This window comes from Rattus norvegicus, chromosome 5, assembly GCF_036323735.1.
Source record: "Rattus norvegicus strain BN/NHsdMcwi chromosome 5, GRCr8, whole genome shotgun sequence".
In the NCBI taxonomy this organism is placed as follows: Eukaryota; Metazoa; Chordata; class Mammalia; order Rodentia; family Muridae; genus Rattus; species Rattus norvegicus.
This window is the reverse complement of record NC_086023.1, coordinates 103,267,528-103,284,423: the sequence shown is the minus strand read 5'-3', so window position 1 is coordinate 103,284,423 and position 16,896 is coordinate 103,267,528. Positions and strand designations below refer to the sequence as shown.

Below are 16,896 nucleotides of genomic sequence, written 5' to 3'. Positions count from 1 at the left end.
CAGTCCTTCTTAAGAAGAGGGATCAAAATTACTCAAGATATGAAATACAGAGACAAAGTGTGGAGCAGAGACTGAAGAACAGGCCATACTGAGACTACCCCACCTGGGGATCCATCCCTTAAACAGACACAAAACCCAGACACTATAGGGGATGCCAAGAAGTACTTGCTGGCCATAGCATGATATAGCTGTCTCCTGAGAGGCTCTCCTAGAGCCTCTGACAAATACAGAGGCAGATGCTTTGCAGCCAACCATTGAACTGAGAATGGGGTCCTCATGGAGGAGTTAGAAAAAGAATTAAAGGGGTTGAAGGGATTTGCAACCCCATAGGAAGAACAACAATATCAACCAAACAGACCCCCCCAGAGATCCCAGGGACTAAACCACCAGCCAGAGAGTATACTCTTGTTCATGTGTAGCCAAGGGTAGCCTTGTCAAGCATCAATGAGTGGAGAGGTCCTTGGTCCTGTCAAGGTTCGATATCCCAGTGTAGGGGAATGCCAGGGCAGGGAAGAGAGAGTGGGTGGGTGGGTGGGTGGGGGAACACCCTCATAGAAGCAGAGGGAGGGGGGATGGAATAGGGGGATTCTAGAGGGGAATCCGGGAAAGAGGATAACATTTGAAATGTAAATAAAGAAAATATCCAATTAAAAAGAAGAAAGTAGCAAAATATAAAATGATTGTTGATTGGTTTAAAATGTATGTGAACTTGGAGGACAAACAGAAAAATAAATTAATTAAGAATAGGAAAAATAACTAAAACAAAGAAAGAAGGTACATTTTAACAGTTACTAAAGATAACTCAGAGTATTCCTCAAAAGCAGAGCCTATCTCTGCTCATGATTTGACCTCATGTTTTGTACTGTTAGCTCTCACAAGCACTCCATATCCTCAGGGTCAGCTCTCAGGAGCTCCCCATATCCTCAGGGTCAGCTCTCAGGAGCTCCCCATATCCTCAGGGTCAGCTCTCAGGAGCTCCCCATATCCTCAGGGTCAGCTCTCAGGAGCTCCCCATATCCTCAGTGTCAGCTCTCACACTGCAGACTCATAGGAAAGTACCAGGCAAGGAATCAGAGCAATCTGGGTGAGCTCTACCCAAGCATGGAGTGGGACTGGGGATCCTCCCTCTCTACCAGTGAAGAGTATGATCTCTTAACCCACGAGGTCATGGCTAACAGCTGCATGTTCTTTTTTCTTGCCTACACATAAAAGGATTTCCTCATAATTAACGTATGTTAAAGCTTATGTACAGGGAATACATAACTCACAGAAAAGCGTGTTTTTGTGGAGGCAAGGGAGTCAAATGTATGATTGTTGCTAACCAGCTGGGTTATCAACATGAGTCAAGTCTCATCGCCATGACTTCCTAACGTGAGCTGAGCAAAGACAACACCAACAGACGTGCCAAAGTGGAAGGGAGAAGCCCAAGAGGCTTCAGCCCTACACGGAGAACTACAGGTGACTAAGGAACACTGAGAGTGGGAGAAACAGTCTTCCCCAACCTACCCATGTACCAGACATTGTCCTTTTTAAAAATTCTTTTAACAACCTTACAATGTAGGCACTGCCGTCTAAATGTTAGAAACTTCAAAAGTGATGCTTGGAGTATCTGTGTGGGTGAGAAGTAACAGCACCAGGACACACTAATGGGCCTGCATTACTCTGTGAAATCCTCGTATGCGGGCCCTGTGAGAAAGTGGGACCACATGCGAGGTGTGTGCTAGAAAACAGGACTAGTTAATAGGGTTCCTAAGTGACCCTACTAGAGACACCAAACACAGACATCAAGGACTTGACGGTTGGAAGCATACTCGAATCAGATTATAAAATAAAAGGGGAACCAATTGCGTAAAAACAGAGTGGAACACACAGAGGTGGGTTTGGAGTAAACATTAACAAGAAGTTTGGTATTCTATTCTATACAGTTGTCTGAGTCCAGTGACTTTAAATTAGAGAGGGTATAAAACCAAAGCAAGAAAACATTATTATTATTATTATTATTATTATTATTATTATTATTATTATTATTATCACATATTCAAAATTCATAATATAACTTCATTTATTAAACAGATATTATATAGAAGACTCATTCCTCATTTTAAAAAAATGTATTTTGACTGTTTTTCCTCTTAACAAGCTATCAAATCATTACAGAGACTCTCACAGACATTTCTGACCTTCTCAATACCTCTGACAATGTTCAGCAGAATGACCTCTCCCTCACCTGTGTTCCCATGGACTTTACATGCCTATCTTTGTGTTTGTTATGTTCCCAGGAAAGAATGAGAAACCACAAAGGCAGAGATCAAATCTTATCCCTCTTAATCCCCATGCTTCAAATGATGCCCACTCGGAAAATAAGGTATAAAATGATCTATACATGCAGAAAACAGACATGCGTGGATCTCGATGGAGACTGTGCTAGCATACAGTCAGTGATTTGCAGACAAGGTGATACGAAGTACTATTTCTCTGATTTTTTAAACACCTATGTCAGCAGGCATTAATATTCCCAAATATTACATAAGGAATAGCAGTACTGGGGTTTAAACTCTTACCCAAATAGACAAAGAAACTTCCATCTAGGATGCCATGATCTGACACTGCAGTCCCCATCACTACTGGTGTGCACCACGCTGCACCCTAAGACACAGAAAACCCCGAAGGCCGATCTCTTGGATTTGTTACAACTGAAATATCTTGGGACAATATGAGAAGAACTTGCTGAGGCCCGAGGAAGCAAAGAGAAGAGGGCAAGTTTGAAGAACAGAGCCAGCCTGAAGGTGTCCTCTGTAGAGTCCCTGGGGCTCCCACTTCTTTTCTTCAGTTCTTACTCCCTTACATGGAACCATCTTTGGCCAGATGACTGGAGGGGCTACTGAGAGCCAGGGTTGGAAGTAGAGGACAAGCTGCACTTCGTTTTCTCTCTTTGTCCTGAGGAAGCTTCGGTCTCAGCCACTGTACGGCAGGGTAAAAAGTTCTAAGAGAATCTCATTGTTTTGGAAAGAGATTAGGCCAAAAAGAAAGCCCTGGAAGTTAGAGACTTGGGCAAAGGGTATCTGACATAAGGGCTAGAGAAAAAGGCCCCTGCAATTAGGGAGTACTCCTGAACTATGCATGAATGGACCAAGCCTACAGCAGCAGAAAGTTGGGTCCAAAAAGCAAAATACAGTTTATATCAATGCCCAGGTGTCATAACAATCCCTGAGTAGTGCACATATAGGATATCCTGTGAGCACTTTAAAACACAGTGGGCATTATGCAGACAGTATTAGAAACTGGTCAAGGGGAGTGTTAGTCTGAACTTGCAGCCTAAGCTTAACTTTGTAGTTGCCAGGGAAACTGAAAGGTATGATTCCTAACCACAATCCTTACACTTGTCCTTATGCCCACAAATAAGGGTGATCCTCACTCCTCGGCAAGGAAGCTTCTCTCTGATGTAATAGACAGAGACCATTACAGGAAACCATGATGATCAAATTATAGTTGCAGAGCCCAGTCCCAACTGACACATCTAACAACAAAATTCCTGCATCTAATCCTGTATCCTTGAGGAAACTGGAGGTGAAAAGACTCTTAGAGCCAGAGGAACAAGGAATTTTCCATGAGACTGTGTCCCCTTGTAGTGTCAGAAGCTACATGCATAAAGTCTCATCGCCATGACTTCCTAACATGAGCTGAGCAAAGACAACACCAACAGATGTGCCAAAGTGGATGGGAGAAGCCCGAGAGGCTTCAACCCTACACGGAGAACTACAGGTGACTAAGGAACACTGAGAGTGGGAGAAACAGTCTTCTCCAAAGAAGAGCATGCCAGACAAACAGGTAGCATTATACAGGCTAAGTAGGTTGTGATTATGTATTTAGGAATAATATATGTTATTATAGTGGAAATATTTTATATACACATATATATTAATGATAAGAGGTATGAATTTTAAAGAAAGCAGGGAGAAGCATATAGGTGTTGGAAGGAGGAAAAGAGAAGGGAGAAATGAGGTAATAATATTATCATCTCAAAAATAAGAAACATACTTTAAAAAGAAAGACTATGTGGGGTCATGTAGGAACTACTGAAAGCTTCCATTAGGAAATAACACGTCACTTCCATTTGTAACTTCTCAGTTAAGCAACTCACCTGGTAAGGCCTAAATTATGCGGCTAGGAGAAGTGCAACCTCCCATGTGACTGGAAAGACACGGGAGACCCCAGGATGCCTACCATAGGAAATAGTAAAGAAGTAACAATCTCACCACTTCTTCTAATAAAATTAATGATAAATTGGAAAAATGACAATATATAGTAATGTCATAATTTAAACCACATAATGTGTAAAATGTTCAAGAAATTGTCTAAAATCACTCAACACACTAAAAATAAGAAATTTTGTCACAGTCTTAGAAAAGAAGACAATAGGGCTGGAGAGATGGTTCAGCCATTAGAGGAGGCTTATGACTGAAACCAAAAGAGGGTAATAAGTACCTGATACTCCCAAGGTGAAGCCGATACGAAACTGTAAGACAAAGACTAAAGCAGCTACTGAAATTCTAAAACAGAATGAAAGCATAAAATTTTTCAGTAGAAAAAATTATAAAAGGAATAAATTAAAATTTTAGAAATAAAAACCATGTAGTTCTGAAATTAGATCTGCTTATATATGCCTCACAGAACATACGACAGAGGGAATATATTCTGACCTTGTGTGAATTCAAGACTTCATCAATCCAAACAATGGAGAAACAAAATAGAAACTTGGACTATAGTTTCTGCTGCAACTTGGGTTATGGAGATTCTAAGAACCATTAGGCTGAAGACCTCCCACAACTGGGGAAAGATGCAAATGCATAGATTCAAGAAACTCCCCGAATAGGACAAACTCCACCCGCTGGCCCACAATAACCTAACAACTAACCATGCAGTGACATTCTGCAATCCAACTGGGGAAGAAAATGATACAGACAAATCTTGAACGAAGGTTGAGGGAAAAAAATGAAATAAAAGACATGGGAAAACAATCATTTGAGTGACTACAGACTCCACACCAGAAACTAAGACAGAGAAATGGGAGTCATAAACATCTCACAATGTGAAGACTGCTGTCAATATAGAATTTCATATTCAGTGAAAAGAATTACCTAAAAAAATAAAGTGAAATGAAAACATTGTAAAATGAAAGGGAACTAACAAAATCCATTATAATTTTGAACCTCTAAAACAAATGCTTAAGAGTTTTCCTCAGACTTAAAAAAATTAGTAAACAGAGATTTGGTCAATTATGATGTGATCATGGAAAAACAAATAACTTACATTACAGTAGAGACTGTTTTCTTTTCTTCTGGAGATTATAATACAATTATATTATTTATTTCTCCCTTCTTTCACTCTTCAAAGCCTCCTATATACCCCTTCTTCTACTCTTTCAAATTCATGACCACTTTTTCCATTGTCACTGCAAGCATATATGTCTAAGCATATAAACATGTATTTCTAAATAAACCTACTCTATCTAGATAATGTTACTTGTATGTTGGTTCTCAGGGCTAAGCACTTGGTATTAGATAACTAGTTGTTGTAGTCTTCCCTGCAGAAGACTATTTCTCCTGCTCTCAGCATTCCGTAGTTGCCTGTAGTTCTTTATGTAATGTTGAAGCCTTGTGTGCGTTCCCTCATCTCCTTGGCATGCCTACTGTTGTCCGTGTTGAGTTCACATCTGGGTAGTTACAATGGTGAGGGAGATGTATGACATTACTAGGAATACAATCTCACAGAAAACTCCCTGATTATCTGGCTATTTTGATTGTTCAGCCCTCCTTCGCCAATGTGCTCTGAGCTTTAGATGAGGAAGCATTTTGTAGATATATATATCCATTAGAACTGAGCTTCAAATTCGATGTTTTGATTGGTGTGGTTTTCTGTAATGAATGTTGATGAAGGATGAAGACTCCTTGTAAGGTTTTATACTTTCTTTGAAGAAGTAAATAGCCTTAAGATAGGTAGATAGATGATAGGTAAATAGATGATAAATGATAGATAGATAGATAGATAGATAGATAGATAGATAGATAGATAGATAGACAGACAGATAGGTTGTGATTATAGTGATATATATGTATATGAAAATAAATATATTAAAAAGCCAGTAAATAAATTAAAATGGAATGATGAAATAAATTCAAATAATCAAAGAAATAAAGGGAATACAGAGAAACAAAAACAGAAGAAACAAACATTTTTTAAATGGTAGAAAAAAAACCAAGTCTATTAGTAATATATTATGGCCTAATTCAACCAACAGATTGGAAAAAGATCTTTACCAATCCTACAACAGATAGAGGGCTTATATCCAAAATATACAAAGAGCTCAAGAAGTTAACCGCAGGGAGACAAATAACCCTATTAAAAATGGGGTTCAGACAGGATAGCTAAAGCTATCCTCAACAATAAAAGGACTTCAGGGGGAATCACTATCCCTGAACTCAAGCAGTATTACAGAGCAATAGTGATAAAAACTGCATGGTATTGGTACAGAGACAGACAGATAGACCAATGGAATAGAATTGAAGACCCAGAAATGAACCCACACACCTATGGTCACTTGATTTTTGACAAAGGAGCCAAAACCATCCAATGGAAAAAAGATAGCATTTTCAGCAAATGGTGCTGGTTCAACTGGAGGGCAACATGTAGAAGAATGCAGATCGATCCATCCTTATCACCCTGTACAAAGCTTAAGTCCAAGTGGATCAAGGACCTCCACATCAAACCAGACACACTCAAACTAATAGAAGAAAAACTAGGGAAGCATCTGGAACACATGGGCACTGGAAAAAATTTCCTGAACAAAACACCAATGGCTTATGCTCTAAGATCAAGAATCGACAAATGGGATCTCATAAAACTGCAAAGCTTCTGTAAGGCAAAGGACACTGTGGTTAGGACAAAACGGCAACCAACAGATTGGGAAAAGATCTTTACCAATCCTACAACAGATAGAGGCCTTATTTCCAAAATATACAAAGAACTCAAGAAGTTAGACCGCAGGGAAACAAATAACCCTATTAAAAAATGGGGTTCAGAGCTAAACAAAGAATTCACAGCTGAGGAATGCCGAATGGCTGAGAAACACCTAAAGAAATGTTCAACATCTTTAGTCATAAGGGAAATGCAAATCAAAACAACCCTGAGATTTCACCTCACACCAGTGCGATTGGCTAAGATCAAAAACTCAGGTGACAGCAGATGCTGGCGAGGATGTGGAGAAAGAGGAACACTCCTCCATTGTTGGTGGGATTGCAGACTGGTAAAACCATTCTGGAAATCAGTCTGGAGGTTCCTCAGAAAATTGGACATTGAACTGCCTGATGATCCAGCTATACCTCTCTTGGGCATATACCCAAAAGATGCCTCAACATATAAAAGAGACACATGCTCCACTATGTTCATCGCAGCCTTATTTATAATAGCCAGAAGCTGGAAAGAACCCAGATGCCCTTCAACAGAGGAATGGATACAGAAAATGTGGTACATCTACACAATGGAATATTACTCAGCTATCAAAAACAACGAGTTTATGAAATTCGTAGGCAAATGGTTGGAACTGGAAAATATCATCCTGAGTGAGCTAACCCAATCACAGAAAGACATACATGGTATGCACTCATTGATAAGTGGCTATTAGCCCAAATGCTTGAATTACCCTAGATCCCTAGAACAAACGAAACTCAAGACGGATGATCAAAATGTGAATGCTTCACTCCTTCTTTAAATGAGGAAAAAGAATACCCTTGGCAGGGAAGGGAGAGGCAAAGATTAAAACAGAGACTGAAGGAACACCCATTCAGAGCCTGCCCCACATGTGGCCCATACATATACAGCCACCCAATTAGACAAGATGGATGAAGCAAAGAAGTGCAGACCGACAGGAGCCGGATGTAGATCGCTCCTGAGAGACACAGCCAGAATACAGCAAATATAGAGGCAAATGCCAGCAGCAAACCACTGAACTGAGAATAGGTCCCCTATTGAAGGAATCAGAGAAAGAACTGGAAGAGCTTGAAGGGGCTCGAGACCCCAAAAGTACAACAATGCCAAGCAACCAGAGCTTCCAGGGACTAAGCCACTACCTAAAGACTATACATGGACTGACCCTGGACTCTGACCCCATAGGTAGCAATGAATATCCTAGTAAGAGCACCAGTGGAAGGGGAAGCCCTGGGTCCTGCTAAGACTGAACCCACAGTGAACTAGTCTATGGGGGGAGGGCGGCAATGGGGGGAGGGTTGGGAGGGGAACACCCATAAGGAAGGGGAGGGGGGAGGGGGATGTTTGCCCGGAAACCGGGAAAGGGAATAACACTCGAAATGTATATAAGAAATACTCAAGTTAATAAAAAAAAAAAAAAGAAAAAAAATGGGGTTCAGAGACCCGCGGATCCCGGCCCGCAGCAGCTCTCTGCTCCCAGACCCCGTGAGAGAGAGACCCAACCGCCTGGTCAGGTGGGCACTCCTGAGGCTGCAGAGCGGAAGAGACCACCAACACTGCTCACCCCTGCCCACATCCCTGGCCCAAGAGGAAACTGTATAAGGCCTCTGAGCTCCCGTGGGGGAGGGCCCAGGAGCGGCAGGACCCCTGCCAGAGACACCGCTGGAACCTGAAGGAAACAGACCAGATAAACAGTTCTCTGCACCCAAATCCCGTGGGAGGGAGAGCTAAACCTTCAGAGAGGCAGACAAGCCTGGGAAACCAGAAGAGACTGCTCTCTGCACACACATCAAGGACGCCAGAGGAAAAAGCCAAAGACCATCTGGAACCCTGGTGCACTGAAGCTCCCGGAAGGGGCGGCACAGGTCAGGGTTGCTGCCGCTGCAGAGAGCCCGTGGGCAGCACCCCACGAGCGAACTTGAGCCTCGGGACCACAGGTAAGACCAAATTTTCTGCTGCAAGAAAGCTGCCTGGTGAACTCAAGACACAGGCCCACAGGAACAGCTGAAGACCTGTAGAGAGGAAAAACTACACGCCCGAAAGCAGAACACTCTGTCCCCATAACTGACTGAAAGAGAGGAAAACAGGTCTACAGTACTCCTGACACACAGGCTTATAGGACAGTCTAGCCACTGTCAGAAATAGCAGAACAAAGTAACACTAGAGATAATCTGATGGCGAGAGGCAAGCGCAGGAACCCAAGCAACAGAAACCAAGACTACATGGCACCATCGGAGCCCAATTCTCCCATCAAAACAAACATGGAATATCCAAACACACCAGAAAAGCAAGATCTAGTTTAAAAATCATTTTTGATCATGATGCTGGAGGACTTCAAGAAAGACGTGAAGAACTCCCTTAGAGAACAAGTAGAAGCCTACAGAGAGGAATCGCAAAAATGCCTGAAAGAATTCCAGGAAAACATAAATAAACAAGTAGAAGCCCATAGAGAGGAGACACAAAAATCCCTGAAAGAATTCCAGGAAAACACAATCAAACAGTTGAAGGAATTAAAAATGGAAATAGAAGCAATCAAGAAAGAACACATGGAAACAACCCTGGATATAGAAAACCAAAAGAAGAGACAAGGAGCTGTAGATACAAGTTCACCAACAGAATACAAGAGATGGAAGAGAGAATCTCAGGAGCAGAAGATTCCATAGAAATCATTGACTCAACTGTCAAAGATAATGTAAAGCGGAAAAAGCTACTGGTCCAAAACATACAGGAAATCCAGGACTCAATGAGAAGATCAAACCTAAGGATAATAGGTATAGAAGAGAGTGAAGACTCCCAGCTCAAAGGACCAGTAAATATCTTCAACAAAATCATAGAAGAAAACTTCCCTAACCTAAAAAAAGAGATACCCATAGACATACAAGAAGCCTACAGAACTCCAAATAGATTGGACCAGAAAAGAAACACCTCCCGTCACATAATTGTCAAAACACCAAACGCACAAAATAAAGAAAGAATATTAAAAGCAGTAAGGGAAAAAGGTCAAGTAACATATAAAGGCAGACCTATCAGAATCACACCAGACTTCTCGCCAGAAACTATGAAGGCCAGAAGATCCTGGACTGATGTCATACAGACCCTAAGAGAACACAAATGCCAGCCCAGGTTACTGTATCCAGCAAAACTCTCAATTAACATAGATGGAGAAACCAAGATATTCCATGACAAAACCAAATTTACACAATATCTTTCTACAAATCCAGCACTACAAAGGATAATAAATGGTAAAGCCAAACATAAGGAGGCAAGCTATACCCTAGAAGAAGCAAGAAACTAATCGTCTTGGCAACAAAACAAAGAGAATGAAAGCACACAAACATAACCTCACATCCAAATATGAATATAACGGGAAGCAATAATCACTATTCCTTAATATCTCTCAATATCAATGGCCTCAACTCCCCAATAAAAAGACATGGATTAACAAACTGGATATGCAACGAGGACCCTGCATTCTGCTGCCTACAGGAAACACACCTCAGAGACAAAGACAGACACTACCTCAGAGTGAAAGGCTGGAAAACAACTGTCCAAGCAAATGGTCAGAAGAAGCAAGCTGGAGTAGCCATTCTAATATCAAATAAAATCAATTTCCAACTAAAAGTCATCAAAAAAGATAAGGAAGGACACTTCATATTCATCAAAGGAAAAATCCACCAAGATGAACTCTCAATCCTAAATATCTATGCCCCAAATACAAGGGCACCTACATACGTAAAAGAAACCTTACTAAAGCTCAAAACACACATTGCACCTCACACAATAATAGTGGGAGATTTCAACACCCCACTCTCATCAATGGACAGATCATGGAAACAGAAATTAAACAGTGATGTCGACAGACTAAGAGAAGTCATGAGCCAAATGGACTTAACGGATATTTATAGAACATTCTATCCTAAAGCAAAAGGATATACCTTCTTCTCAGCTCCTCATGGTACTTTCTCCAAAATTGACCATATAATTGGTCAAAAAATGGGCCTCAACAGGTACAGAAAGATAGAAATAATCCCATGCGTGCTATCGGACCACCGCGGCCTAAAACTGGTCTTCAATAACAATAAGGGAAGAATGCCCACATATACTTGGAAATTGAACAATGCTCTACTCAATGATAACCTGGTCAAGGAAGAAATAAAGAAAGAAATTAAAAACTTTTTAGAATTTAATGAAAATGAAGGTACAACATACCCAAACTTATGGGACACAATGAAAGCTGTGCTAAGAGGAAAACTCATAGCGCTGAGTGCCTGCAGAAAGAAACAGGAAAGAGCATATGTCAGCAGCTTGACAGCACACCTAAAAGCTCTAGAACAAAAAGAAGCACATACACCCAGGAGGAGTAGAAGGCAGGAAATAATCAAACTCAGAGCTGAAATCAACCAAGTAGAAACAAAAAGGACCATAGAAAGAATCAACAGAACCAAAAGTTGGTTCTTTGAGAAAATCAACAAGATAGATAAACCCTTAGCCAGACTAACGAGAGGACACAGAGAGTGCGTCCAAATTAACAAAATCAGAAATGAAAAGGGAGACATAACTACAGATTCAGAGGAAATTCAAAAAATCATCAGATCTTACTATAAAAACCTATATTCAACAAAACTTGAAAATCTTCAGGAAATGGACAATTTCCTAGACAGATACCAGGTATCAAAGTTAAATCAGGAACAGATAAACCAGTTAAACAACCCCATAACTCCTAAGGAAATAGAAGCAGTCATTAAAGGTCTCCCAACCAAAAAGAGCCCAGGTCCAGACGGGTTTAGTGCAGAATTCTATCAAACCTTCATAGAAGACCTCATACCAATATTATCCAAACTATTCCACAAAATTGAAACAGATGGAGCCCTACTGAATTCCTTCTACGAAGCCACAACTACTCTTATACCTAAACCACACAAAGACACAACAAAGAAAGAGAACTTCAGACCAATTTCCCTTATGAATATCGACGCAAAAATACTCAATAAAATTCTGGCAAACCGAATTCAAGAGCACATCAAAACAATCATCCACCATGGTCAAGTAGGCTTCATCCCAGGCATGCAGGGATGGTTTAATATACGGAAAACCATCAACGTGATCCATTATATAAACAAACTGAAAGAACAGAACCACATGATCATTTCATTAGATGCTGAGAAAGCATTTGACAAAATTCAACACCCCTTCATGATAAAAGTCCTGGAAAGAATAGAAATTCAAGGCCCATACCTAAACATAGTAAAAGCCATATACAGCAAACCAGTTGCTAACATTAAACTAAATGGAGAGAAACTTGAAACAATCCCACTAAAATCAGGGACTAGACAAGGCTGCCCACTCTCTCCCTACTTATTCAATATAGTTCTTGAAGTTCTAGCCAGAGCAATCAGACAACAAAAGGAGATCAAGGGGATACAGATCGGAAAAGAAGAGGTCAAAATATCACTATTTGCAGATGACATGATAGTATATTTAAGTGATCCCAAAAGTTCCACCAGAGAACTACTAAAGCTGATAAACAACTTCAGCAAAGTGGCTGGGTATAAAATTAACTCAAATAAATCAGTTGCCTTCCTCTATACAAAAGAGAAACAAGCCGAGAAAGAAATTAGGGAAACGACACCCTTCATAATAGACCCAAATAATATAAAGTACCTCGGTGTGACTTTAACCAAGCAAGTAAAAGATCTGTACAATAAGAACTTCAAGACTCTGAGGAAAGAAATTGAAGAAGACCTCAGAAGATGGAAAGATCTCCCATGCTCATGGATTGGCAGGATTAATATAGTAAAAATGGCCATTTTACCAAAAGCGATCTACAGATTCAATGCAATCCCCATCAAAATACCAATCCAATTCTTCAAAGAGTTAGACAGAACAATTTGCAAATTCATCTGGAATAACAAAAAACCCAGGATAGCTAAAGCTATCCTCAACAATAAAAGGACTTCAGGGGGAATCACTATCCCTGAACTCAAGCAGTATTACAGAGCAATAGTGATAAAAACTGCATGGTATTGGTACAGAGACAGACAGATAGACCGATGGAATAGAATTGAAGACCCAGAAATGAACCCACACACCTATGGTCACTTGATTTTTGACAAAGGAGCCAAAACCATCCAATGGAAAAAAGATAGCATTTTCAGCAAATGGTGCTGGTTCAACTAGAGGGCAACATGTAGAAGAATGCAGATCGATCCATGCTTATCACCCTGTACAAAGCTTAAGTCCAAGTGGATCAAGGACCTCCACATCAAACCAGACACACTCAAACTAATAGAAGAAAAACTAGGGAAGCATCTGGAACACATGGGCACTGGAAAAAATTTCCTGAACAAAACACCAATGGCTTATGCTCTAAGATCAAGAATCGACAAATGGGATCTCATAAAACTACAAAGCTTCTGTAAGGCAAAGGACACTGTGGTTAGGACAAAACGGCAACCAACAGATTGGGAAAAGATCTTTACCAATCCTACAACAGATAGAGGCCTTATATCCAAAATATACAAAGAACTCAAGAAGTTAGACCGCAGGGAAACAAATAACCCTATTAAAAAATGGGGTTCAGAGCTAAACAAAGAATTCACACCTGAGGAATGCTGAATGGCTGAGAAACACCTAAAGAAGTGTTCAACATCTTTAGTCATAAGAGAAATGCAAATCAAAACAACCCTGAGATTTCACCTCACACCAGTGAGAATGGCTAAGATAAAAAAACTCAGGTGACAGCAAATGCTGGCGAGGATGTGGAGAAAGAGGAACACTCCTCCATTGTTGGTGGGATTGCAGACTGGTAAAACCATTCTGGAAATCAGTCTGGAGATTCCTCAGAAAATTGGACATTGAACTGCCTGAGGATCCAGCTATACCTCTCTTGGGCATATACCCAAAAGATGCCCCAACATATAAAAGAGACACGTGCTCCACTATGTTCATTGCAGCCTTATTTATAATAGCCAGAAGCTGGAAAGAACCCAGATGCCCTTCAACAGAGGAATGTGGTACAGAAAATGTGGTACATCTACACAATGGAATATTACTCAGCTATCAAAAACAATGCCTTTATGAAATTCGTAGGCAAATGGTTGGAACTGGAAAATATCATCCTGAGTGAGGTAACCCAATCACAGAAAGACATACATGGTATGCACTCATTGATAAGTGGCTATTAGCCCAAATGCTTGAATTGCCCTAGTTGCACAGAACACATGAAACTCAAGATGGATGATCAACATGTGAATGCTTCACTCCTTCTTTAAAAGGAGAATAAGAATACCCTTGGCAGGGAATAGGGAGGCAAAGATTAAAACAGACACAGAAAGAACACCCATTCAGAGCCTGCCCCACATGTGGCCCATACATATACAGCCAACCAATTAGACAAGATGGATGAAGCAAAGAAGTGCATGCTGATAGGAACGGGATTAGATCTCTCCTGAGAGACACAGCCAGAATACAGCAAACACATAGGCAAATGTCAGCAGCAAACCACTGAACTGAGAACGGGACCCCCGTTGAAGGAATCAGAGAAAGGAGTGGAAGAGCTTGAAGGGGCTCAAGACCCCATATGAACAACAATGCCAACCAACCAGAGGTTCCAGGGACTAAGCCACTACCCAAAGACTATACATGGATTGACCCTGGGCTCCAACCTCATAGGTAGCAATGAATAGCCTAGTAAGAGCACCAGTGGAAGGGGAAGCCCTTGGTCCTGCTAAGACTGAACCCCCAGTGAACGTGATTGTTGGGGGGGAGGGCAGTATTGGGGGGAGGATGGGGAGGGGAACACTCATATAGAAGGGGAAGGGGAGGGGGAGGGGTTGGGGGATTTTGGCCCGGAAACTGGGAAAGGGAATAACAATCGAAATGTAAATAAGAAATACTCAAGTTAATAAAGAAAAAATAAAAATTAAAAAATTAAAAAAAAATAAAAACTTTTGAGTCAAGGGATAGAGAGGTAGCAGAAAAAATAAAATAAAATAAATGGCCTAATTATTGAATTAAAAACCAAAGATTCTGAAAATGCATAAAGGAAAAGTAAACCATCCCTTTTAGGAAAAAACGTGCAATAAATATAAAACATATATAGGTAAAAAGGAAAGGACTATAAAAAGACATGCTGTGCACTGGAATGATAAAAATAAGAGTATAATAGACAGAATTGAGGAGGCAATACTTAGGGGTCTCAAAACAATAACCTACTAAAATCATTCCTATCTTAGAATCCCCTGGACCCTCAAAACACACTGCCTTTGTCTTATATCCAGCTGCTAAATCCTTGAGGTGGTGGTAAAATCACTATGGTTTGGAAAGAGTCAGTTCCCCCATACCCAGCAACACCTTACTAAAAGAGCTTTCCTTAAGGTAGCCAGTGGCTTCCACAGTAACCTGGGAAGGGAATAACATTTGAAATGTAAATAAAAAATATCCTATTAAAAAATAAAATGGAAAAATAAATGAACCAATTAACATAAAAATGATACATAATAAAAATAATGTATCTGTCAAAAAATACCCATATCATATTTTAAAGTATTTTAAATCAAAAAAAGAATGTGTTAATAAAAAAAATAAAGACTTCAGAAAGAGCAGAGAGCTCAGGTTGTGGAATACACTGATGCCATTATCGACAGAAAAGTGCACACTCAAGCTACAACAGCACACAACAAAATGATGCTGCTGGAGTGTGAGGCAATCAAATGGCTTTCTATCTGAGTGAAGGTTATTAAACTAATAGTGCATACACACACACGCACACACATGCACACACACACTCACACACTCACACTCACACACACACACACACACACACACACACACACAGAATTCAACCGATCATTACATACAAGGCAAAGTCCAAAGCGCTTGATCATTTCTCAGTCGACTTCTTGATTTCTCTGTTGGGGAGCAGTATCATCCCAACTTAGAGTTGGAAATTCTGAAATACAAACCCCATCATTAGCAATGACAGAACTAGAACCTATGTATAGATGGTGCCGGGGCATCCTCTCCTAACTTGGATATGACCTCAAGTCCTAGAGTCAATTGCTACATCTGAGAACAACAAAGAAGCAGCTCAGAATTGTTTATTTATAAAATAAACCACCAAACTAGCAAACATAAGCACCTACTTCTAGATTTCTTACTATAAAGATAAGTCCCTATGTAATAAAAACACTGCACTTCAAAGCAACAAGAATGTACTTATATGTGAGGTACTATTCATATTATAATTATATTTACAATCTATAAGTATAAATTTCTGCTATAAAAACATGTTATTTTTTGATAATGTATACTTAGTTGAATTCCTAATAGATGCACCCTCATAGGCCATTCTCTTCCCACCAAACAGAATTGCCTCTCATCCACACCACACAGTCTAAGGCTCCCCCTTCTTCCCTCAAAGTTCTTAAGAAGCTCAAATTAGAAGGAACACACATGCAAATGCCGTGACAAACAAAAATATCATGAAGATGTGTGACTGTTTAAGGAGTGACCCTCGACAAACAAAATAAATAAAAGAGTGCAGATACCTAAAGACAATGAACTGAACAGCCTTCTCCCAAGATGATACCTGACATCACCAAGAGGAGTCGTCACAGTGTAAGTGTTCCCTTCTTGAGAATCATTACCAGAGTAAACATGTCTCACATGTGAGGTGATAAGCAAGGTGTATTCAGACTAGAGAGGCAGTAAAGTTTGGGCATAATAGAAAATATAATTTCTTTTTAAAAAAATATTTGGTAAAAATGATAATAACAATTGGAGAAACAATTTCTGTTTACCAAGTTTTGACATTCTTAAAGTACAAGGAAGTACTTTCATGTGACTAAGAGTATCAAGCAATACCGGTTAGAACAATTCAACACAGTGAAAATAAGCTAAACAGTACAATCA

The 16,896-nt window shown here is 40.2% G+C and overlaps 1 protein-coding gene across 11 annotated transcripts in view; it reads right to left on the bottom strand.

Annotated features, from left to right (window-relative positions):
* The window catches only part of Ccdc171 (coiled-coil domain containing 171), a 483,978-nt gene that overhangs the window by 165,317 nt on the left and 301,765 nt on the right, over positions 1–16,896 (bottom strand). The gene's annotated exons all lie outside the window — the stretch shown is intronic.